The 24,665-nt window shown below is 35.6% G+C and overlaps 1 long non-coding RNA gene across 1 annotated transcript; it reads right to left on the reverse strand.

The window, feature by feature from the left end:
- Window positions 1–755: 755 nt before the first annotated feature.
- LOC146545030 (uncharacterized) lies at window positions 756–3,231 on the reverse strand. The gene is made up of 2 exons (XR_014881767.1): window positions 3,155–3,231; window positions 756–2,797 (listed from the first exon to the last, which is right to left on the reverse strand). It is a non-coding gene; the product is annotated as an uncharacterized LOC146545030 (long non-coding RNA).
- Window positions 3,232–24,665: the final 21,434 nt, after the last annotated feature.

Genomic DNA, 24,665 nt, shown 5'->3' on the forward strand with positions numbered 1-24,665 from the left:
ACAGAACAGCAAAAATACTGATAATATCATTCTTCTCTTTTTGTATACAGTGTCCCCGTAATCTAGGTCCTTAGATATAAAGGAGTAAAATTACTGCTGTAAGGTGAAAGCAATCAATCCTTCCAGAGTATTCATCATGTTTAAATGTCTAACAACATTACACGATTTTGCTATGACGCCACTGGATGATTGTAGGCAAAAATGAATTGGTATTTGAAAAGCAAATACAGTAGATGACAATAAGAGACAGAACATTTCTGGTACTATGCATGCCTAAGTAAAGTTTTACATAGGACTGACTATGGAGATATGAAAATCTAGTGAAAATATAAATTTACGAACTGAAAAGTCAGATAGGAATTTTCTTAACTAATTTTGCCTTCTAGACATTAGGAAACAATCGTTCGGGATCCACATGCAGCAAATTGAAAAGGACAAGCACTTCCATGTTTGCTCTTAATTTGATCAAGTGTAGATGTTGACATGTTCCTTGAGGAAGTTTCACTCTGCCTATTCCTTCATTGACTTTCATAATACAGCTAGCTTAGAAGTCTAAATTCTAGATTACTGGTTATATGACAAGTGAAAGATGTAGCCAAAGGAAAGAAAATTTTACTTTTTCATTAAAAGGGATAAATATCTGTAAATATTAAGTAAATATTCATCAAGCTCCTTCAAGCTCCATTTTAATCAACTGACAGCTACAAGCATAATAAAGTCTCTTCACATATAAAAAATTGCAAAACTGTCTTAGAAGCATTTGAGCATGATTTTTATTTTTTAACTATTGCAAACAAATGAGCTTGTTAGGTCCTAAATCTACTTATCATCCATAAATTTTGCATTTTTTTTTTAGATTATTCTCTTCGTACCTCCCTCCTTCCCTCCTTTCCCCACGAATAGTTATTTTTAGTCAACAATAGTTTTTTTTTTTAGACAACAAGATTACAACTGAGACATTCCCAGGTGCTGGCCTAGGGTTGTGGCAGGTACAGCCCAGAGGCTCTGGGTGCTCCAAAGGTCTGTGGAATGGCAAAGGGTAAGGTGGCATGGAGCACAGGGGGGAGGCAGCCATTGTGACCTTGAAAGATAAAGGTTTTAGCACAAGGGGAGTATGGAAGTGGCCCAGGCTGGTAGCTGATCCAGGTAGGCTTGCTGTGCACATCCTGAGCACACTGATGCTTGGTCTGCTGCATATTCTGATTTTCTCCCAACGATAAGGGAACTGTGTATAATGTGGGCCAAGCAACTAAAATCAGCATCCTTCCAGCATTGTCTCTGACAGATTACATAGCTCAGAGCCTCTCTGACAGTTAATCATCCTTATCCAGCCAGTGGTTAAGGGGTCAGCAGCTGTCACACACTAATCATTTAACCTCTCAGGCACAGCTGAAAATATCTCTTTTCCTGTCACTTAGTTCGTGCTGTACACAAATATTTTTGTTGCTTCACTTCCATTGGATGGCAATGCATAGCTTCAGCCCACTGCCTCCACATGCAGCCTAGCAGGAGACAAGGGACACTCTGTGGTGTCTGGAGTTAGTAGCTGACACAAAGAGCAGATGTCTTGAACTAACAAACACACATCACACTCTACAGCTACACCAGCAGTTAAATATGGCCTTTATTTTTTCATGACTATGGGAGGCCTGGACCCTGCAGCTGCTATATAAAACATGGTAAAAATCCAAAGGCAAAGGGTGTGAAGTAAATTCCACCACTTACAATCTTATCTCTGCTTTCTGTATTCTTCAGTGCCATTCTTTTGGATGTGAAATGAGAAAAGTAGAGAAGAAAACAAAAACAGAATAAAGCACACCTCCTCCTCCTGTAGCTGAGCTCAGACATATTCATCTGGCTACACATGATACAAACCTCTGTGAATGAGTGCATGCACATGTGTACATCTGCATCAGTAAGATGAGATTTTCTGTGTTTGTGACAATTTTATTGCAGATAATGGTACTACTGTGGGTTTCTGATTTTATAGTTTTTGCTGAAGGCGCTTATAAATACCTCGGATGTCAATGGCTTTGAAGAAATATTCTTAGGAGCTCCAAATTTTTTATCATTGTGAATTTCACACAAAATGTATCCCCCTTAAAAAAAGAAAAATGTCTAATTCTTTGCATTTTCTCTCACTTTCCTATTGTTTCCACTGCTACAGTCTCTGAAAAGACTGCTTTTTTGGACATTTTTATTGAGATCTCTCACAAGAAAACTGCTTTTAACTCCACTTATGTTACTTAACTAGGAAATGCCACTGGACATCTATGCTGGCATGTTTAACTTTAAAATATCTAAAAATCTTACAAACATGAATTAAAGGCATAGGAGCTCCATACTAAGGATTTATCTATACTGTTAAAATACTAGCAAGCTTAGGGAAGAAATGTACTCCCAGTGGACTTCACGGGTGTAAATGGAGCATGTTAAAGTTATGTTTCTTTCGAAGGCAGATTATGATCTTTCTTGAAAGAGGAAGGCTTCTCCACCGAAGTATTATCTCTACCTTTTCATAGCAAATGAAGCATAGAAGTCCAAAATCCAAGTTCATTTGCTGAAGCAGTATGACTTGCTTTGATGCTGTAGTTTCAAGGCTGTGATTGGACAGATGTCCATAGTCTTTCAAGAACGATGCTCCATGGGTTTCTGTGCAGTTTTAAGGCAAAGGTTGACTAGATTGATATCATAATCCAAGGAGGCAAATATCCCTGGGGGTCAGGCCAGTCAAATATCTCTCTTACTGCAATGGTGGAGAACTGCAAAAGTCTTTCCATCCTCAAGGATGAGAGGTCTGTGAAGGAGAAGACTATGATTAGCCATGTAGTTTAATGGTAAAAAAAAAAAAAAAAAAAAAAAAAAAAAGCAAAGTGTCCCCAAATATTTTCCTGTTGTCACAGAGTTAACTAGATCAATCTACGCCCGTGACAGGGGGGCAGTAGGCCCTGCCTCCCCCTCCCCAACCCCCCGGCCCCACAAAATGGGAAGGAAGGAAGGAAAAAAGCAGCAGCAACTATCTATGGAGGAAAATTTATTTTACTAACTATGATATCAGAATGCAAGATAACACAATATAATACAATCTAATTGAAATTAAGACTAATAAACCAAATAAGATAGGAGAGAGAGAGTTCCTGAGACCGAGTCAAACCTGAAAAGCTTGGAACGGCTAGGAAGGAACCTTCCAGCACCCACTGCAAGGCAGTAAGAGACCACCCCACCCGGAAGAGCCAGATCCCATGACTTCTGTAATGTATAGGGATAGGTACTTGGAATTAGAGCATTAACACTTTAACTCCCAGTGCACTATATGATGTTATGATGAGGAATACTGAAAACCAAAAAACATAAAACCAGGACACCTGTCTAGTTACAAAAGGAAATAACATGACATAAATTTAGCTTTCTGGGCTCCTACAAATGTCATCTGGGAATAGATTGATCTACAAATCTAGGGAAAATTATGATGATATCAAGTCCTGTTAATCAAAATGAGATCAGCATACATACACATCAGAAAACTGTAGTAAGTGTGTGGCAAACAAGCAATGTAAGTAGACTGTGAAATTCAGATATATTATAATCACCACTGGAGGGCTCCCATATTTTTCCATTAATTTCATAAGAAAATGTTAAGATTTGAAAAAAAAACATATATATGGTTCAAGCAAACTGGGGAAGTCCCTCTTCTAAATGCAGCTGTAGTTACACAGCAAGGATTTTTACATTACCATTACACCTTTTACACCTTTTTTATTCCTAAAATATATATGTCATACAACAATTTTAAGATTGTTCATAAAAATAAGTGGGATTGTTCACCATGTTTAGGGAGGGAGAAACTAGAGAAATTTAGCGATTTGGTGAAAGTTTCCTACTAGGCCAACAAATCTGAGCTCAGGCTTCCTTGAGCCTACTCACTTAATATTAGAATCATTAGGATACCACAAAATAAAACAATGAAGTACAACTCTATTAGTCTGTGTTATCTGACCAGTCCTCAATACTGCCAAGGCCAAACGCTTTAGTATCTCTAATGTATCTCTAATGCAGCTCCAAGTTCTAAGTTGTTATCCTTATCATTGAACTAACTTTCCTTTTTCTAAGCATGCTGCTTCAAATGAGTTGTACCTGAGTTATTGCTAGCAGTTCTTCTTTATAACAATGTAAGCAACATAGATAAGGTTATCATATCACCCAAAACATTCTAATCAAAAATGGTTGGAATTTTATTAGTTGTGTATGACTGTGAGATAAACCTTCACTTCTGATTATGCAACCATCTGTCTGAATACCACGGCATTTATCTCTGCTATCAAAACTATCAATAGATGTTAGGTTTTATTACTTTCATTTAAATATACATTTTAGACATTTGCCACTGCATGAAATCAGAATCAGTACATTTGAAGTACTGCAGATTCTGTTTGGAGAAGGACCTTTAGAACTCTGCCTTTTCTGATTTAGTTTCTCAGAATTTAATTCCAAACTAAAGAAATATTTCCACTTGTGAGCCTGACACTCTTTAAAAGTATTTTAAGTAGTTGGATATCCAGAGAAAAGCTTTAATACGTGACAGATCAGGAGATTCTGTAACATGAGGCCTGCCAACATTGCTGTACCAGGAATGTGCCAAGAAGACATAAGCTGTCACTAAAAATACAACTTCTAACACCTTTGCAAATTATTTAGCCTTTTTGAAGCAGATGAGAATATTAGTAGAATGGTGGGAGGTATATCTCTCCTAAATATATTCTGAAAATAAAACAACAGTCTCAGTATCCTTCTCTAAGAGAGAAGAATGTACCATTAGGATGACTGCAACTCAAAGATCCAAATTAAATCCCAGAAGCCTGCTTTGTGGAGCAGTGATGCAGAACACAAGTACATTTCTGGACATGAGTTCAAATCAACTATATGTAACAAGTATAACTGAGTGACAGAAGTTTTCTGATATATTCTTTGTTATAAGAAGGCACGGGAGAATTTAGTTGCACAGCGCAGTCTTGGTTGTTTATTCAAAGAGTAAGCAAGTCACAAATAGCAAAGCTATTTTGGAGAAATGTCAGCATACTAACAAAACAGCTTTTAGAATTCAGTGCCTCTGAAGGACAGTATTGTTTAATTCAGAATGAAAATCTGAATATAATCTATTTCTCTGCAATTACTAAAAAAAGTACTTGTATTGAAATGCTACCCAGTAGCACAAGTGAAAACAGAATATTGCTTCTTTCTTACCTGAATAAGGCATTCTTAGTAGAGTGTTTATATTTTATCCCAATTTTTTGGTTATTCAGAATATCTTAAATATTTAATAATTATGACCTGATTGGATGTCAGCTATTTCATTACATATCTCTATTGGTTTTCTTTTTTAAAAAAAATCTAATATCTCTAGGAGGTGCCACAGGGAATTTATTGCCAGAATGTTCTCAGCATTAGTTCCCTGTTATCTGAACTGATTCCTTCCAAAAAAATTTGTGAGAATTTCACACTAAAGTCACAGTTCTTCTCCAATAGACATGAAACTCATTTTGCTGGCCAAGATTTTCACAGTATTTGTTTTGTTCTTGTTATTTAGTTTGCTTTTGAGTGAGGTATTTTTTGGTTGCCAGGTTGGCTTTTTTTATTATTTTTTTTCTGCCACCTAATATTACTGGCCTCTTTGTCAATGTTCCGTTAACATCAGGAATTGATGTGACTGCAAAAGCATTCCTTCAGCTTCAGAATATTTACTGTCCAAATAACTAATGACAGATAAACTTCTCAAAGGCTTGTAGGAAATTAATGGTAAAGCATGCTACATTACCTACAATTAGAAAAAAGTAGATATAGCATATTGTACCTTAAGATAGTTAAAACATATGCAGTGCAAAGAACATAATTACTGTGGAAAAACATTATGGTTCAATGGATTTCTGAGTAATTTTTATTAAAATATTATTTTGTATACAGATTATTTTATGTTGCATTTTGATGACTCATCATCACAAACATCTCAGCACTATTTTTAGGAGCTCTGTTTGATAGTTTCCATTTCTCTTCACTTCACAAGGGCATCTGAAGAGAACTAAATTAGACATAATGCTTAGATATAAATGTCAAAAGTTAGGTAAGCAGTACTTGACTTTAAATTTCAAAACCCTTTTTATCTAAGTTTTGTAGTTCAGATATTTAGGTATTTAGGTCCAAGTTTTAAAACTCTTAAAAAACTGCCCAAAAATACATTCTATTTTAAAAATAAAATCACTTAACTGCATATGGAGAAAGAAAATTACTGCCCTAATTCTGGACAGTAGAAAGCATTTTGGACATCACCTCATACATTCCATTTGCTGAGATTCTATAAGTGGACCTTCTCTTAGCTAACTTCTCAGTCAAAAATAGCCAAAGGCATTCTGAAAAGTGTTGCAGAAAATGTGGATGAAAGCCATGGTCCTTTTGGAGCTTTACATATCTCCCACTTCTGAGGAAGGTTGTCCAAGGGCCAGAAATATCACAAGATACTCTATAGTCTCTTTCCAATTGCAATTGTCACACTTCATAGAAATATGAAATATGAAATATGAAGTGTAACAATTGCAATTGGAAAGAGACTACAGAACAATCTGATCTACTGTAAGGACCACAGCAGTGAGGTAAGATCTAAATGATTTTTAAGGTCTCTTCCAGACCAATGATTCCATGAAAGTTAGATAATCACTCAATGAATTCACAGATGAAGCAAGTTTTCTTCCACTTTAAGGTGCAGTTAATGTTCATGCTGGTTCTCTAACCTGAAGTAAAGCTAGAAAAAATGCCAATTTAATCTCACTGGTGGCTATCTATCACAGTGCAGAGCTGTTCTTGCCCAAACAAATAAAGACTGATAAGTGTGTGGTGCTTTGGTGTCATAGTAGATTTACATTCTTTCCTTATTTCTTAATAGGTTTCTCCAAATACCATTAAGATGATTTGTTGCATTTTGTTGTTGCTATTGGAAAAGTTAATAATACTGCATGTACTAATTCATAATTCTGATACTCTAATGGATATTGTCAAGTTTCAGGTTAAAGGAAGAATGTGAATTATGGAAATGTGAATTCAGTTTTTAAAGGGTTTTTTAAAGGATTTTTTTTTAAAGGACTTTTTAAAGGATTTTTTAAACAAGTTCTTCCACTTCGAAGAAGGACAAATTTGAATATCATACTTTCCTGTTTTTAGATTTTCATAATGCTCACGAAAGCATAGGATCTACTAGTGAAAAAAGATCCATTTTAGAACATCATATCAGTTCAAACATTTAGAAATCGGAAGATTTAAAATTTAATATCTTTTTCTTACATAAGACTTAAACTCATGCCTGAACATAGTTTTTGTGGATCAAGAATCTAAAGTTACAATTTTTACCTACTAGTACTTTGATTACCCAGAAGCAGAGCATGATAAAGAATACTGACAGCTAGCCACTGAAAGATAATAGGATCAAAACTTTTAAATATTTACATTTAATGAAGAAACTTGGGTTTTATTTGTCCAGTGTTTTTTCCTCACAAACAAAATTTCCATTATGTTTAAAAAGATTTATGAATGTAAACTCTTCTCATCAGATTAGATTATGTCTTTAAAACTGCATTATTTTAGAGAAAGACATGGGCAAAACTGCAGAGTAAGAGAGTGACAGCAACAAATAGGCATTAATGAGATGGGTTTTGTGAGCTTTTACTGTTCACTGAATGCATTCACTGGACCTCCAAGAACATGTAAGCTTGAGAAGAGCATTAAAACTGTTTTCATGAGGAACTGAGCTGGTTGTTAAACCGAAAGGTCAGGTATAGAATGAAATCATAGATGGTTTTGTAAAAATGTTTTGTTCACACACTGAATGTAGTTGGGCATGAAAAGAATTTTTCAATATATTTTTTCTGCTATTAAATATTTATTTACTCAACTGAAGGTTATGTGAGGCAAATGCTTACTTTCAACAATTTTCAAAAATGAGAAAATGATCTGAGAAATGAATTCCAAATACCAAAGAATTTGCTTTGATGTTTTAGAAATAAAAGCTTTTGCATTTGCATACTAAAGAAATAGCCATTTCTCTTCTCTTCTCTTCTCTTCTCTTCTCTTCTCTTCTCTTCTCTTCTCTTCTCTTCTCTTCTCTTCTCTTCTCTTCTCTTCTCTTCTCTTCTCTTCTCTTCTCTTCTCTTCTCTTCTCTTCTCTTCTCTCCTCTCCTCTCCTCTCCTCTCCTCTCCTCCTCCTCTCCTCTCCTCTCCTCTCCTCTCCTCTCCTCTCCTCCTCTCCTCTCCTCTCCTCTCTCTCCTCTCCTCCCCTTCCCCTACCCCTTCCCCTTCCCCTACCCCTTACCCCTCTCTTACCCCTACCCCTACCCCTTCCCCTTTCCCTATGCCTCCCCTCCCCTCGCCTCCCCTCCCCTACATTCCCCTACATTCCCCTACCCTTCCCCTACCCCTTCTCCTACTCCTTCCCCTACCCCTTCCCTTCCCCTCCCCTTCCCCTACCCCTTCCCCTTTCCCTACTCCTCCCCTCTCCTCCCTTCCCCTCCCCTCCCTTCCCCTCCTCTCCCCTTTCCCTACCCCTTCCCCTTTCCCTACCCCTTCCCGTACCCCTCCCCCTACCTCTTCCCCTTCCCCTCCCCTTCCCCTTCCCCTACCCCTTCCTCTTTCCCTATCTCTTCCCCTTCCCCTACCCCTTCCCCTTTCCCTATCCCTTCCTCTTTCCCTACCCCTTCCCCTTTCCCTATCCCTTCCCCTTCCCCTACCCCTTCCGCTTCCCCTACCCCTTCCCCTTCCCCTTCTCTTACCCCTTCCCCTTCCCCTATCCCTACCCATACCCTACCCCTACTCCTACCCCTTCCCCTTTCCCCTTCCCCTTTCCCTTTCCCTTTCCGTTTCCGTTTCCCTTTCCCTTTCCCTTTCCCTTTCCTTTTCCCTTTCCTTTTCCCTTCCCTTTTCCCTTTCCCTTTCCCTTTCCAAACACTATTCACCATATAAACATTGTACCATAACTCACTGTTGGTAGGACCAAAGTATACATGCAAGACCCAATTTAGGAACTGAATTTTATTAAGGTGTCCAGGCAGCATCAGGTAAACCGGATAACTGTTGTCTTTCTGGTGGAGGAAGTAAACCCAACATTTTCACATTCTTTTCTGTAAGAATAAAAACTTGCTTTAACCTGACATGGACATTAAAGCCTTTATTATATTGGATGTGTAAAAAATCTAAGAAAGGAAAGTAGTTATAAATTGACAAAGCAAGACAAGGATCACTAGAAAGTATATAAAGAAGGATCTTGCAAATATGCACCCATCAAGAACAGAGTGAAACTTTCTGTTCATTCACTTCAACATTTAGCAAACAACTCCTCCTCAGAACTTCTGACTTGAATTGCTCTGATTAACTTACATATCTAATGTGTGTGCAATCATTACTGTTTCTTAACAGTAACTGGAGTAACAATGAACATTCATATAATGAATACAGTCTCTTATTTATGAAAATATAAAGGAACCGTTTGAGAGGTGAGATGATAGCCCTCTATACATGCACTGTGTAATGCTGAGGTATGCAAGAACATCTGGAAACCTCAAGGTAATACATAGCAAAAGAAAATTAGTTTGCCTGTGCCTAAATATTGCCTCAAAAACAAAACTGAAAAGGCACACCACTGTCTGAAGTAATCAGCATGCTAACCATTGCATCTAATATTAAGTGTATTAATTTTTTTACTGAAACAAAATCATACAGTGAAAAGGTGACTATTCCTAACTAAGCCGATATATGATTGATTTACATTGGAAGGAGTATTTATTATGGAATCATCAGTGATACAATTATTTTATTTCTAGGACTTCTCATCATGTAAAATACTTATACAATAGGCATGTAGTTGATATTTGTAGGATAAGAGTACAGTAATTGTTGCAAATACATTAGAAAATTATATTTTATTTATGATGTCAATAAATTTTTATGGGGAAAAAACAAAGCAATAAAATTATTACATCATGATATTGTGAGTAATATGGCCATAGGGGAAGGTGAGAGTAAGTGAAATGAATCGGTGCTTAGGATAATGAAAGTAAGGGACTTATGGGGCCCAAAGGACCCAAGTAAAATATAGACAGATTTCACATAGGCTTCCTTCAACTCCTCAGAGAGTAATTCCACTTGTTTCTGACCAATAAACTGCAACAGATCCTCACTTCTAATCCCAAGCTTTTTATTAGCAGTTTGCCTACTCACACTGAATTGTACAACTAGGAGAGAAAGTGAATAGATCCACGAGGACTGATGGAATATAATTTGATAGTTTCATGAGAAAAGATGTAAGGTTTGTGATTAGAACCATGGAAGAGTTTTAACCTCCCTTCAGAGTACAGGAAGAGAATTAAACGGATTTACAAGAAATGTTGGAGGAGAACTAAATTGAGTCAACCACTTTCTGTCTATATGCTTGCCTAAGATATTTTCCTGTTACATTTTTGTTCATGACATATCCAAACTACATTAATTCATGCTATTATTTCTTTGCTATACAGGGCTCCCATTCTTCAGGAAAAAAAAACAATTCTCAGTGTTAGAAGTATGTGACCAGTGATGAATAATCAATACTAGCATACATTTTGAAAGAGGAAGAAGTTCATAATACATTATTTTTGAGCTTTTCTTAAGTTTCTCTGTGTTCCTTATAATTTTTCTTTAGTTTGGATGCATATAGATGCAAAAAAAGACATATGATAATCACCTGGTTTTCCTACCATTGCTGAAAGAGACTCGAGCTCTACAAGTTCTTCATGCTAATGTATATGTATCTCTTCCTACTGTTAAATGGATAGGTAAACAGTATATACACAAAACCTGCTTAGTCTCAAGTTCCTTAGTTTCTGTAGGTTGTTGGTTTGATTTACCGGATATTGGTTGAGGCAGATTTTCAGTGGAATGTGTATGAGCTTTCTTTTTGTTGAATTCACATCACAACATTCTGCCCTAGTTCATAGGAGCACAAGTGTGCCCTTTAGAAGCTTTTTTATTTTCTCTTGCACTGCGTGTTGAAGGCCTCAAAAACCAGGGGTGACCTACCTGTCTCCATCAAGAACAAGCTAAGAAAGCTCAGAATGAGGGTAGTATGATTAGATCATGGTTGGACTCGATGATCGTTAAGGTCTTTTCCAACCTGAGTAATTCTATGATTCTATGAAAAAAAGATTTATTAATATTTTCTTTTGAAACTCAGCTCCATGGTTCTGGGGTTTGACTCTTCACTTTCATTAAACATCACAGCATTCTTAGAAAATCTTAACTGAACCAGACAACCTTTCCAGTTTCACCGACCATTACCTCTTGGCATTTAGGCTAAGTAACTAAAGTACAATAATAAGTTAGTATGTAAAAGTTCACCACCTGTGAAGAATTTGATATGCATACTCAGTGTGAGACTTCTCTTTCCCTTTTGGTTAAACATACACAGTGAAACTCATTCACATCTCATTTCACTTGTAGGAAGCGCAGGATCCTGAATCTAGAATTACTAGTGGGAATCTTTATGCAAAATGACAAACATTGTCCCAATTTTAAAGAAATGCAAAAACAGGCCTAAAAGTGACACTGTTGTGTCTTGTAAAACTGTGGAGAAATTTATTCTGAGAGTTACTGAAAAATACTTGAAGTCAACAGCCATTGGTCATAGCCATGAGTTCAAGAGATGGAAGTCTTGCTTAGTGAACTAAATTTCTTTATTCAAGATTGTTATCCAACTAGTGTACCAAGATAAGTCAGCTGACATAATCTTTTTGAATGAAATAGCAAAGCAAAGGTTTTGCTACTGTTTGTCATAATATCATTATGGATGAAATATTTAGCATACAGTTTGACCAAAACATAATGTCATGGCAGAGCAAATGACTAAAGGGTTGGGCTCAGAGGGTTATAACAAATGGTCTAGTGGCCAGTCATTAGCAGTTTCCTTCAGGTCTCTATTTTAGAACAAGTTCTCTTTAAGATTTTTAGCATCAACATATATGCAGGACTCAAATGCACAATAAGTAAGTCTGCAGATGATACTAAATTGGGAGAGGTTATTTGTATTTTTCTTAGAGAGTTGCATGAAGAGAGCCTAAATTAGTTAGAATTCAAACCTAATACATTTTCAGTCAAATTTAAGAATATACAGATCCAGTCCAACAATCTGATATCCTTCAGGTGTCGTGGTTTAACCCTGCAAGTAGCTAAGCACCACACAGCTGTTTGCTCACTCCCACAAAGTGGAATGGAGAGCTGGAAACAAAACATAACTTATGGGTTGAAATAATTATTTACTAAGACAGAAAAATAATTTTAAAAAAAGATAAAAATACAATTATAGCTATATGTGTGTATACAATGTATATATTCACAATGCAATTGTGCAGTAGCTGCTGACTAACACCTGACCAATTTTCCACCCTTTTATAGCCTTCTAGAAGTTGTCACATGGCATAACCCCTTGCCTAATTTAGGCCAGGAGTCCTGGATATGTCTGCATGCTGTGACTGTTTGCTAAAGGCAGCAGTTCTGTGCCAAAGGGTTTGGATTGATCCTGGCTGTGCTACAGCAATGGAAACACTGGTCTGCTGTTAATACTGGTTCAGCTGAAGAAACCAGGACAGCAGGCAAGAAAGATATATAACTAAAAGATACTAGTTAAGAAAAAATACTAGTTGGGATTGGATCTTTACTAGTATAACAGATAAACACATGCTTAACAAACACCTCTTAAATTAATATGTTCCTAAATGATCAGATAAATTAAAACTAATGCATATCATTATCTTCCACATTGTAGTATATCAAGAATCTGTTGATTTATCACTGATTTTGCTTGCACTTCACAGTGGAAAAAATATTGTGCAATCCTTTGTTAAAATATCGATGAAAAAGTGAGTTTATAATATATTCTTATGGGTCAAGTAGAGAAATACCTATGTTTCTGTTGTTCTGCCTCTTTCTTTAAGGAAGAATTCCAACAGTAATCATTGGCTAAGTGAGCAATTAATTAGATGTGCATGACTTGTAGTTTGATGAGACACCTAGTATGATAGTGTACTGATGTTCTGATCTAACATTAGAGCTCTTTACTATTATTGCAATAGCTCAAAAATCAAATAAGCAAGTCAGCTTTTTGACATTTGAGGAAAATAATACTGGAAAAAATCATTACATGAAAATTACTATTAAATATGCATAAGTGAAATATGATCAACAGTCACCCAGCATAGAAAATGAAAAATAGCTTTTGTAGGAGCACATTACAGAGATAAACCAGCCAGTTAAGTTTTGAATAAATCACCTTTTATCCACTTGTTGTGACATACAGCCATAGAAACTGATAACTTCAGGACTCCGCATCCCTATGAAAAATATTTTCTCTAGATAAGACCTGTGACTTAAATCAGATACTGTCTGAAGACTACTTAGTCCTGTTTATTTATTTCCAGTTTAATAAGACTCCCTCCAAAATGCCAATTTTGTATTTTAGTATGAGCAGATGGGAAAAAATAAAAAACAAAAAAACAAAACCAATGACCATAGCAGTTACGATGTAGTATATAGAAAACAGAGAAGCAAAAATATGATAAAGGGTATCTGGACATTTTTTCATTATATGGTATTTAAGCAAGGCACCTTTCCCGCAGAAACGAAGGATTACTTCAAGGTTATTTATTCATTTACCGGCAATCAAATAGGCTCAGATAGTTGAAATCACTGCTATCCAGCGTGAGTAAGCAGCCTCATGCATATGTTCTACTTTATGTTGCTCATCTGCAAAACAATGAGGCTTGTAATTATGTGAAAGGTTTAATGGACTCTCTTCAGGTTTGTCCTCTATTCAAGCTGATTGTTATTTGTGTAATGTAATCTTCTTAGGATTGTGGTTCCCACAGGGAGATGAGGAGGCAGTGACTGGGCTGTGGATGGCAGCTCATGTCAGGGATCAAGGATCATCCAGTTAATAGTTTTACATTTAGAACTCACCAATATTTCTGGTCCTAAAGAGCAATTATCTGGCACTCAGAGTTGTTTTCTGTTATTTTGCACATCAAGAAAGTCCTTTATGTGTCACCATTTTAAAATTATGTAAACATTGATCAGAAACTTTCCCATCACTTAATTATTGTCTCAAGGAGTCTAAGGCAATGGTAAAGATATTTAGTATGTTAGCAGGCCATTATGTGACAAGTACAAAGAATAAAAATGAAAGATAAAACAGTGGCTATATGTGACAAGGCTGTACAGAAGAAGTGACATCTTGATGTGCTGATTCATATATGACCATCCTTAAAAATGAAAGTTTAACTGACAGTTGTCAGTAAAAAATTATCTTTGTACAAATCTTTGTACATATCCTTATATATATGTATCTAAATACAGCAGATGTGTTATCTAAGTAAGAATGACCATCCCTGAAACTGCTAAAATGACTAGAGAAACTCTTAATCACAATGCAACTACTAAACTTGTCTTTGAAGATAAGAACATTTTGAAAAAAAAAAAATGTAGTTAATTAATGTCTAGCTAGTCTGCAGATAGGGAGATTATCCCTATCTTTAACTGACCAATTGTAGGTGGATGCTGTAGTGGAATAATGGTAAAATGATAAAAATATCCATTTAAAAAGTATCATGAAAATCCCGGGATATGTTAGCTTTGTGGAACACCACCTTGCACCCAAACTTGTGCGACTTTGCAATAACTCAGTATCTTGTCTCTGTGTATGAGATTGGCTTACTCCATGCCAGTTAATGAATCTGATTTTTGGACAACAACAACTGCCTTTAAAACAAACAGGAAACAGGAGTTCAAATCTCTTAGGCATCTTTGGTGTTAGTCTTTTTTGACACTCAAAACACCTTACATATAATTTAATTGAACATTGTGCCTTTAAAAAGTGTTCAGAACATTGTTTTCCAATCCTCTACATATAAGTACCTCATTTTTCCTGCAGTTGTATTTATTTTATGAAAACATTTCATATAGACATAGATATATGGGTTTATTTGACTGCAAAATCCAGAGATTTTAGAATTTTGTAACCATTCTGTCACTTCAGTGCACTTACAAAGCTCTGTCCAGAGTCACTTTAGGGTAACTTTCATTCAGGCTAACTAACATAATTTTTAAATTTTCCTCTGCCTAAGGATGTCCTCCAAACATCACAATGTGGTGCATTTTTTCTTTTAATCTACAGCAGGCAAAAGAATCCACAACTATTCTTTCTATCTTTTGCCTTTGGATGGATCACCATTGGCAGATTGAGTGCAGCTTTAAAGATTTGTCTCCTCCTATTTAAATGAAGTCCTGTTCTGTCTCCTTGAGTACTGGAATGATTTCACAAAATACAAACTCCAGATTGCAAAAAAAAAAAAAAGTTTTTATTGATTTAAAAACAAAACAAACAAAAGAAAAACATCACCTTCTTCTTCTTCTTCCTCTTTTCAAATTTTCTTTGAATGTCATCACACTGACCCTCTGTCATCACTAAAAATCTTAATCATAAGAGACTCAAACCTGAACGGTATATTTGGCTTTACCATTTTTCCTTATTGTCAGATTGAGGCTACAACCAACTTTCAGGACATCTCATAATTTACACCAAGGTGTATCTTTTCCTATGAAGCTACACTAATTTGGCTTTCATTCAGATTCTCATATTCAAAATGCTTCAGCAGAATATCGTTTTCATAGTTCATTGCTTTGGTAATGAGAGTATTCTATATGCATCTTTCTATTAATTCTGCTTCTAACAAACCAAATGGAGATTACTTATTTTTATACTCAAGGTTCTTTGCAGTGTGTGTCTGCTCAGTCTTTCTTGTTTACTACTGAGAAATCAGATCTCACCTCTACTTGGCATTCCTACATTTTCTGGAAAACACATATGTGTGCTGCAGTGTGATAATCTTTGCTGCTTGATGCTTTCCAAAAATTCATATTACTGTACTTTCTGAAGTTTCTTTCCTACTAATTCCTTTTGCTGCCTATAAAAAATCTTCTGTACCACCACTCCTCACTGTATTCAAATCTATCACAAAACAGAAAAGTAGGAAGCAACATTTCACAGTATATTTTCCCTAACTGAAAATTTTCAAGCATTATGCTTTCCTGTCTTATGTATTTGCATTCATGATGATTTGAAAGAGTGTTAAAGTTCTAAGTTTTGTAAGTGATATTTTATATAACTGCATGATTTTGTCATACTTCTCTGCTCTCTTCCATTATTGGTTTTCCACATCCTGCAAGAAGTTACACACTTCTGTCATTAATCAGTCACTACCTTTATTGTTAAGACTTATAATTAGCAGTGTTTTTCACTAATTATAATTCATGTCACACCTTTATTTCACAATGTTCTAAATGTCCCAAAACTCTTTTGAAATGATTTAATATATTGTATTAAGAAACACACAATAGTGTCTTTACCATCGCTAGGATCACTAGTAACTATTTAAAGTACTGGAGTTCATTTCGTGTCTGTAGCTTCATATTTTGAACACACAAAGTGAAATGAATTCCACATTAATGTTTGAAAAGACCAGTATCTTTTCTTAAGTTTCCTTTGTGCTAGGAGACTACCAGAAGAGAGAATTAACCTGCAAAGAAATAGAGAAGTGTCTATATCACTGCAGAAGGCATAATAGGACTCCTCAAACACTATACACAATTCTGGTTGTACTTTTTGGAGAAATGTGAATTGAAACTGAATTCAGACTGAAGACAATTTGGAAAAGTGTTATTTATTATGAGCACACATGTTAAGCAAGTTTAAACATGATAGGCCTGAATGTCCTGAGCAATCCCATAAATTCAGTCAATTCATCATGGTAGAAATGCCATACCCAAGATCTCTATTCAATAACCAGACAGAAACTTAGGTCTTCTGTTAGTTCTCAAGGCACATAACTAATGGTACATTCACATGTACCCGATTTTTATGGGTGCACAAGCTGAACATGGCCTTTGTTGCACTGGTTAATGGATCAGGAGACGACTCTGGAAAAACAAGCAGACCCTAGAATATACAAGGTCAGTAAACTGCAGAGATTATCTAATTAATCTATCTGCATTCCTGTGATTTTTTATTGTGCATTTGTATATATAGCATGTTTCTAATAAATACTTAGATTTCTACAGTTTATCTGTTAGTGCATATACATGAATATATACATAGAAATGTACAGTTATAAGTATGTGCGTATATATACATATAAATATTCATATATATAGTCATAAATTTCCACATAATATCTCTAATGGACAGAAGAATAACTACACATTTACTGGAAGGTTCTAAATGGCTTTGAGCACTTTCAGTGAAGCACTTCAACGTTTCTCTAACGTAATGTTTTGAAAGGGCCTAGGGTCAATACAAATGTAATATACTGAAGCTAAAAGAAAATTTGACAGAAAATTTGTTCAAAGAGCACAGTAAGGTGGCATGTAAAAACAATAATGGACCATTATGCTGTCTTATTAGAGAAATTAAAACATTGCACACACGGTCTGACTCATAGCGTGTGGCTTTTCTTCTGAACAACTTGAAACCTGTATTTACCGTTCAGTAGTGTTTTTTAAGAGTAATTTTTTTTCAGTTCTAAATATTTAATATCAAATGTGGCAAGCTTTTTTGGAAGTTCAGAAGATAGAGAGCCATTGGACTCTGACAAAAAATGTTTAGCGAGGCAATCATTATTCATATACAAATAGGCTAAATGTAGGCTTTACAGGTACAAGCCACATTGTTTTGTCTTCTGGGCATGTACTGAAGTTAACTCTTAGAAGATCCCTATAATACAAAATCTTTTGAACTAAAAATGGATTTGAAGCACTGAAATTAGTTTGAGAGATATGTCTGCTTGGAATTTCTACTGAAGAATTTCACTTACAAAGCTTTCAGGTGTCTTTTCCTCAAAAAAATTTACCCAGTGGTATAACTTAAACTATAAGATCTAATGAATGTGCTTTAGCAACTATATGTTCTGATACAATGTTGGTGAGATTATCTTTTCCATTACAAAAGAACTGGAAAAAATAGTTATGTGAGTACATGATTACACTTAGATAAGTTTCCACTCTGAGTCTTCTCTTTAAACCAATGAAATCCCACTTCCCTACATATTTCTCAGCTGACTGTTTTTGTTCATGTATGCTTTCTTAGCTATACTGAATTGCTGATTTCATTTGTCAGTTTTGGCATTTCAATTTATTTATTTGTTTATTTATTTATTTATTTGTTTGAGAAATTAATCAGAAGATGTCTAAATAGGAAGAGGAACTTATGCATCTAGAAGATGTGGTACACAACGTAGTTGTTTACTAATTCACTAACAATTGCTATTCCTCTCTGCTCAGGCAGATAGATTTGAAGGAAGACATGCATCTGAGTATAAGCAGTGGGATCCTGGTCTTTCCAGGACTTTTTTAGTGGTAAAATTATATGTGAAAAATAAAAGCATAGACCTGTCTACTCAACAATCTGTCCCTGGATCCTAAATTAAGTTTCAATTGTCTGAACTTAACTATTTGTGCCACTGTATGCTTCCATTTACTGTGTATATAAATTCCAGTGTCAGACTACAGGTGGATCTGCTTCTCCTGGACACTGTACCTGCTAGGTCACATCATTTAAAAACACACACAAAGAATAAATAAAATGAACATTTACTTACAGTGGTTGGAAGGAAGCAGGGTGGTACTTAGATTATTAAATTTCACACACATCCAGAAAATATTTATCACTGATTTTATGCCTTATTATTATTACACTCCTTGTGTAAAGATTACAAAGAATGTATTTCCTTTTACATTCAATCATCCTTTCTTATTCTCCAATGTATATTGTTTTAATGAGTTCAACTTGAAAACACATTTTCATTAATTAATTTTACTTTTTTTTTTTTTTTTTTTTACTGTAGAAAATAATAGATAGAATTTACCATATCTAGGCCTTCATTAGTCCATGCTTTTATTATTTTTTATTTTATTCCACCTCTAGTTAAGACCAAAAGTTCCAATATGAGTAAACACACACATACATGCTGCTAGGGGCACTCACAGATAGCTGATCACATTCATAGTAGAAGGCACTTAAATTTGTAGTTTGCCAGACATCAATTATTCATCTATGAGATGTGTTAATATCATTCCTACATTTTGCAGAAGTACAGAGGGAGGAAGGGAAGACTAGGGCAAGAAGAAGTGAGATGGGGCTGGGAATGTCCAGGGTCGTCTGGATTTATACTATATATTCATTGCTTTCCAATGAAGGATGAGAGGGGCAATTCAGCAATATGATCAAATAATTGAATAGGAATTTGGGATAGAGCTACCTGTATAAAGGCTAACAAGACCATTTCATCAAAAATGTTCCTTCCTAGAACATGAAAACTGCTTAAAAGCCTTTCAGTTCAGACAAATGGTGGAATAGTGATTGCCTCACTTCAGCTGAGTAGATGTTTCCTGGAAGATGTGCTTTTGCTTTATGTATATATTACCCTATAATTGAAGTGAAATATAAATGGAAAGAGAAGGAGAAATTTGCCTTGATTCAAAAGTCAGAAACAGATACTGCTGGAAACAGATTTCTCAAAAATCTCTGTGAAAAAGACAAGGGAAAGAAAATTCACAAGTGTACAGTATCAGTATTTATTAATAAATATTTTCTCCTTATTGAAGGTCATTTACCTCTACAAAGTAAGTAGACTTATACTGACCTTGGGCAACTCTCATCTTTACATTGAAATGACTCATGAAAATGGGTTGCTAGTATCAATTAAATTATCATGAAACAGAGCTTGCACACACATTTTATAGGCACGTAACTTTTCTGCAGGCCTCATTTTTCTTCAGACAGCATGTGACAGAGTAACTTGAACCTCAGAAATGTGCAACACCCACTAAGAGACCTGAAGCATTTGCATTCAGAGACAAACTCAAAGTTAGCAAATGAGCAAACTTCGCAAATTGAGAGCAGCCCTTATGTCCTGTTGAACAAAAAGCAGGATATGAGCCAGCAATGTGCATTTGCAGCCCAGAAAACATCAAAAGAGGGGTTGCCAGCGGGGTGAAGAAGATGACTGTCCCCCTCTTCTGTCCTCTCACAAGGCCCATCTGACGTACTGTGTCCAGGCCTTCACTCAGGATAAGAAGGATGTGGAGCTGTTGAAGTGGAGTTCAGATAAGGCCACAAAGATTATCAGAGTGCTCGAGCACCTCTCCTGTGGAGAAAGGTTGAAGGAGATAGGCTTGTTTAGCTTGGAGAAGAGAATGCTTCAGAGAGACTTCAGTGTGGCCTTCCTTAAGGGAACTTTATAAACAAGAGGGAGGATGACATTCTACATGATCTAATAGTGGTTGGACAAGGAGCAATGTTTTTAAACTAAAAGATGGAAGGTTGAGATTAGTTGCTTGGGGGGAAATTTTCACTCAGATTGGTGAGGCACTGGCACAGGCTGCCCAGAGAAGCTGTGGATGCCCCATGCCTGGAAGCGTTCAAGGCTGGGTTGGATGGGGCCCTAGTCAGGCTGATCTAGTGGGTGGCAACTCTGCCCATGGAGAGGGTTGGAACTAGGCAATCAGTGAGGTCCCTTCCAACTCAAGTCATCCTCTACGACTCTAAGAATTGGTGACCCTTTTCAGCTTCTTTGAATTATGTGAGACAATGTACTTGAGGATATCAGCTTTTCACCACTGCTTGTGTTGATAATGTTAAGAGTAACTGGAAGCCACATTCATCTTTTTCATTGTGAAGAGCATGGAAATACAAGAATGCACTAAAAATGTAACTACTTTATACCAAGTCATACTTTTTTTATCCACTGTACTTAGTAGGCACAGTTTTCAAAATACGTTGGCTCTTCTCTTATTCAAAACAATATGTTGTTGTATTTTTCACCCTTTTACTTTCAAGAAAAGTTTAGCTAAGGCCTCTGTCTTAAAGTGCAATATTTTGTCCAAGAAAAAATATACATTTCTTTCGTTCCATGTTTCAGATGCCCAGGCATCAGCATTTAGGACATAAAACATCTTGTTTACTTCTAGCCACGTCACTGAGGTTGTTGTCATGCTATTTCAGAAATAAGCTGCAGCTGGCTACAGGTACCAAATGAAATCATAGAAAGGCAAAGGTTCTTGATTGAATTTATTTGTGTTTGAATCTGTCAGGGATAAAAGAGCCAGCAAATAATAAAATAGATGCAAGTTTCTGTAAGTCAGCAGCCACCTGCTACCTCTGGGCCCTCAGCATGACAACACAAATCCATGCTGGCAGGCCAATCACAGCTTTGTAAAGCCCTGCATCAGCTCAACTTGTCAACTCAGTCAGCAGAATGACAGCAATGTTGAAATTTCATTTTTCCTGATATTAGTTGTGAATTGTTTTATCACATTATTTTTACGTTCATCGTCTCGTCTTTTAAATGCTGATAGTGTTGATAGCTCTAAAATGCAGCCTATATAGATGCTCTTTGGAAAAATTGACATTTTGCTCTACTTTTTTTTTTACTTCCCCAAATAGGCTGAAGCCTATTCTCCTCCTCCTAAACATATAAGCCATGGGGATATATAAACGTCATTATCGGCACCATAATTATTGATAATAATCTATTCTTCAAAAACACCATTTCAAAAGATTTCACTCCTGTTTATAGAATGAGCCACATTCTTTGCTGACATATCACTTGCAACTGTATTTAAACTGATCATATAAATATATGAATTGGAAAATAGAATTTATGTATAGATGGTATACTGTTACCTTAAAATGGTACCTTGTTTAATAAGATCATGCAAATGGACAGACTGCTAGAGTCCTGAGTGAGTATTTGTAATTGTGAAAACAAATGAAGTCATTGCAGCTGTCTGAAGAACACCTCTTTAGAAATGTTTTAAACCATGGAGAAAGTTTTGTCCTCGGTAAAATCTTGCCCGTAACTTCGAAAGGGCTATGATTTCATTCCTGTGGAGTGCTTTCTTTGTTTGTTTTAAATTGTTGGCTTTGATAATACAGTCCAAAACATCCTGCCTGCAGAAGAGTCTACTGAACTGACATACGGAGATGACTGAGAAGTGAGAAAAGAAATAAACCTGCAAGTTATTTCTTTTCCATATGTTGTGGAATCAGTGTGGACATCAGTGATTTACAATGACTATAGCCTTCATATCTTCAACAGTGTATTATGAAGGCTTGATATGATCTTGTTATGAGGGTCTTAAAGCTTGCTGAGTGGTCTCTGTTATTTTCTAGTATTCTCTGAATTATTAAACTGATCCAGTTTTAAAAGACAATTCAGTTTGAAACCAGCAAAGGTAGATGGTGGCGTTCTTCTGGGACTACATAAACACTTGGATTTGGCCTTAGTACAAGTAGTAACTGTAGTCTGGAAAATTTCAGCATCTCTGAGCTATCAGTGACCTGATTTTCATCATTCCTCATTACCCCATCGTACATAGATAGGAGACCTGAGAAAAATTCATGAAGGGTGGCTATTTTTTGATCCCTGAGGACTTAAACACATAAGCTTATGGGCATACCCTATTTTTTCTCCAGCCCTTTTTCTTCTATTAAAATCCTATGAACACTGAGATTAGAATATTTTCTTTCACAACTTTCAAGACGGAGTTCCTTTGTTTTTCCTCTATTTCTCTATTTTTTTTCATATTCTCACTGAGTTTCTTTTAGTTTCCTCTCAGTGTGCGTTATAATTCCAATCTGCAACTGCATTGTTTAACTATGAAATCTACTAAATAAATAAATAAATACAAGAAAGGCTTTACTTCTTAGAGTTACATTATATATAATAAATATTTTCACTCCCAATATACTTTCACCTGTGGCTTTGCTTACAACATAGGAGCACTACTCAAATAATTTAGAAGGGAATAGATCTTTTTGTTTAAGTAACCAATAGTGTGCTCCTTCTACATCCAAACTCCTATATATATTGTAACTATAGCACAGTCTGGTAACAGTACAGTACAATAACTGCTGTACTAAAATGCTTTCTCATAAACAGCAGCTGTTGGCTGTTATAATTTTTTTGTAATTTTCTCTTGAGAAAAATTACCTTTTCTTTTTTGCCTACATTATTCACAACTTGGTAATACACAGAGCTAGAACAAGATTCAACATCCTTAAAAACAAAAGATAACAAACCAACAACAAAATCCCTTTCCTACTCTTTCCTACCTGTAATGGCGGGTATTTTTTCAGCTAGAAATTCATACTAAGAAAATAATTATGTTTTCTGTGTGACTAGCAAATGCTAGTCGCACACGAATGGAGTACTACTGTTTAGGTACATATTCTTCAGGCAATCTTTAGTGTTACTAGGAGAAAAGAAATAAAAATAAAATAAAATCTCTGAAATCCAGAGATCTCTATTCCTTTTCTCTATTCCTTTTAAATCTTGGACTTCTTATGATTCTGACTTGAATGATACATTGTAGTTTGTGTCACACTGTTCATCAACATGTCACATTCTATCATGTCACTTTATGTACCTCAATATGACAGATGCATCTCTGAAGTAATGCGTCATCATGTCCCTTGGCATTAGGAGATGTGAAAACATTCCTGTTCTGTTTACCATAAATTCCTTCCTGAAGTAGAAAACAAAACTTTTTGTTTAGTTTAGGAATATTCTGAGAAGTAAACAAAATGAGATAGTGGTGCTTCTTGCATTTATCTTTTTTAAAAAAAATTATGCAAATTAATATATGCCCATTGTGGCAAGAAGCATAACTTCGTACCTTGAAGACAGTTAAAAAGTTGAATAATCAAGTAAAAGATGAGCAAGAAAATCTCTTGATTCCTTTTGTTATCTTGGGGGATAGTATTAATTTTATTTAACAAGGCAGAGAAATTTCCTATTACCTTTAATAACAGTCAATATTCATGAAGAGTACTCCAGATCAGTCCACAATTTATAAATGCACATTCTGTCACCTTCAGGTTTACATCAATGCCAAATAAGGATTAAATTATCTCTAATGTAAAAAATAATAATAATAATAATAAATAAGCAATTATTTTTAAGAAGAGAAGATTGTATTCTCTTGCTTGTACTTTTAATGTTATTTGGATAATTTTTTTGCCTTGAATCTGATGGGCTATAGCCAGTCTGTCCCTTGTTAAGTTTCATGTTGTTCTTATGAAGAACAGGCATATGTTTTGCATATGATGCTGTCAGTGAGTTTTAATGACCATACTTGAGAAATGAGAGAGGAAGAAGAGGTTGAGAAGCTTAGCTATTTGAATGAGGACTTAATCAGGAGCTTAATTCTGTGAGTCTAATATTGCTTTCTGTTCTCATTTGTTCTTTGTGTATTGTGAATAATGACATGCCAATTGTATATGATTACAAACAGCTACTTATGGAAATAGATTTTGCTTCTACACTTAATTATGCTTCTGCATTTTAGGTGAGCATTATATTGCCAAAGTTCTGTTTAACTGCATCTGTTCTGCTTTTTTGTTTGTTATGCTGGTTTTTTTCTGTTTTTTTTTTTTTTTTTTTTCCCTTAGAAATCTTGGAGTGATGGATGTATTTCTCACTTTTCAGTGGTATCTCTCCACTTGCTTATATGGCTTATTTTCTAGTGACTAAATATCTCAAATAAAAAAT

This window comes from Meleagris gallopavo, chromosome 2, assembly GCF_905368555.1.
Source record: "Meleagris gallopavo chromosome 2, MGAL_WU_HG_1.1, whole genome shotgun sequence".
NCBI lineage: Eukaryota > Metazoa > Chordata > Aves > Galliformes > Phasianidae > Meleagris > Meleagris gallopavo.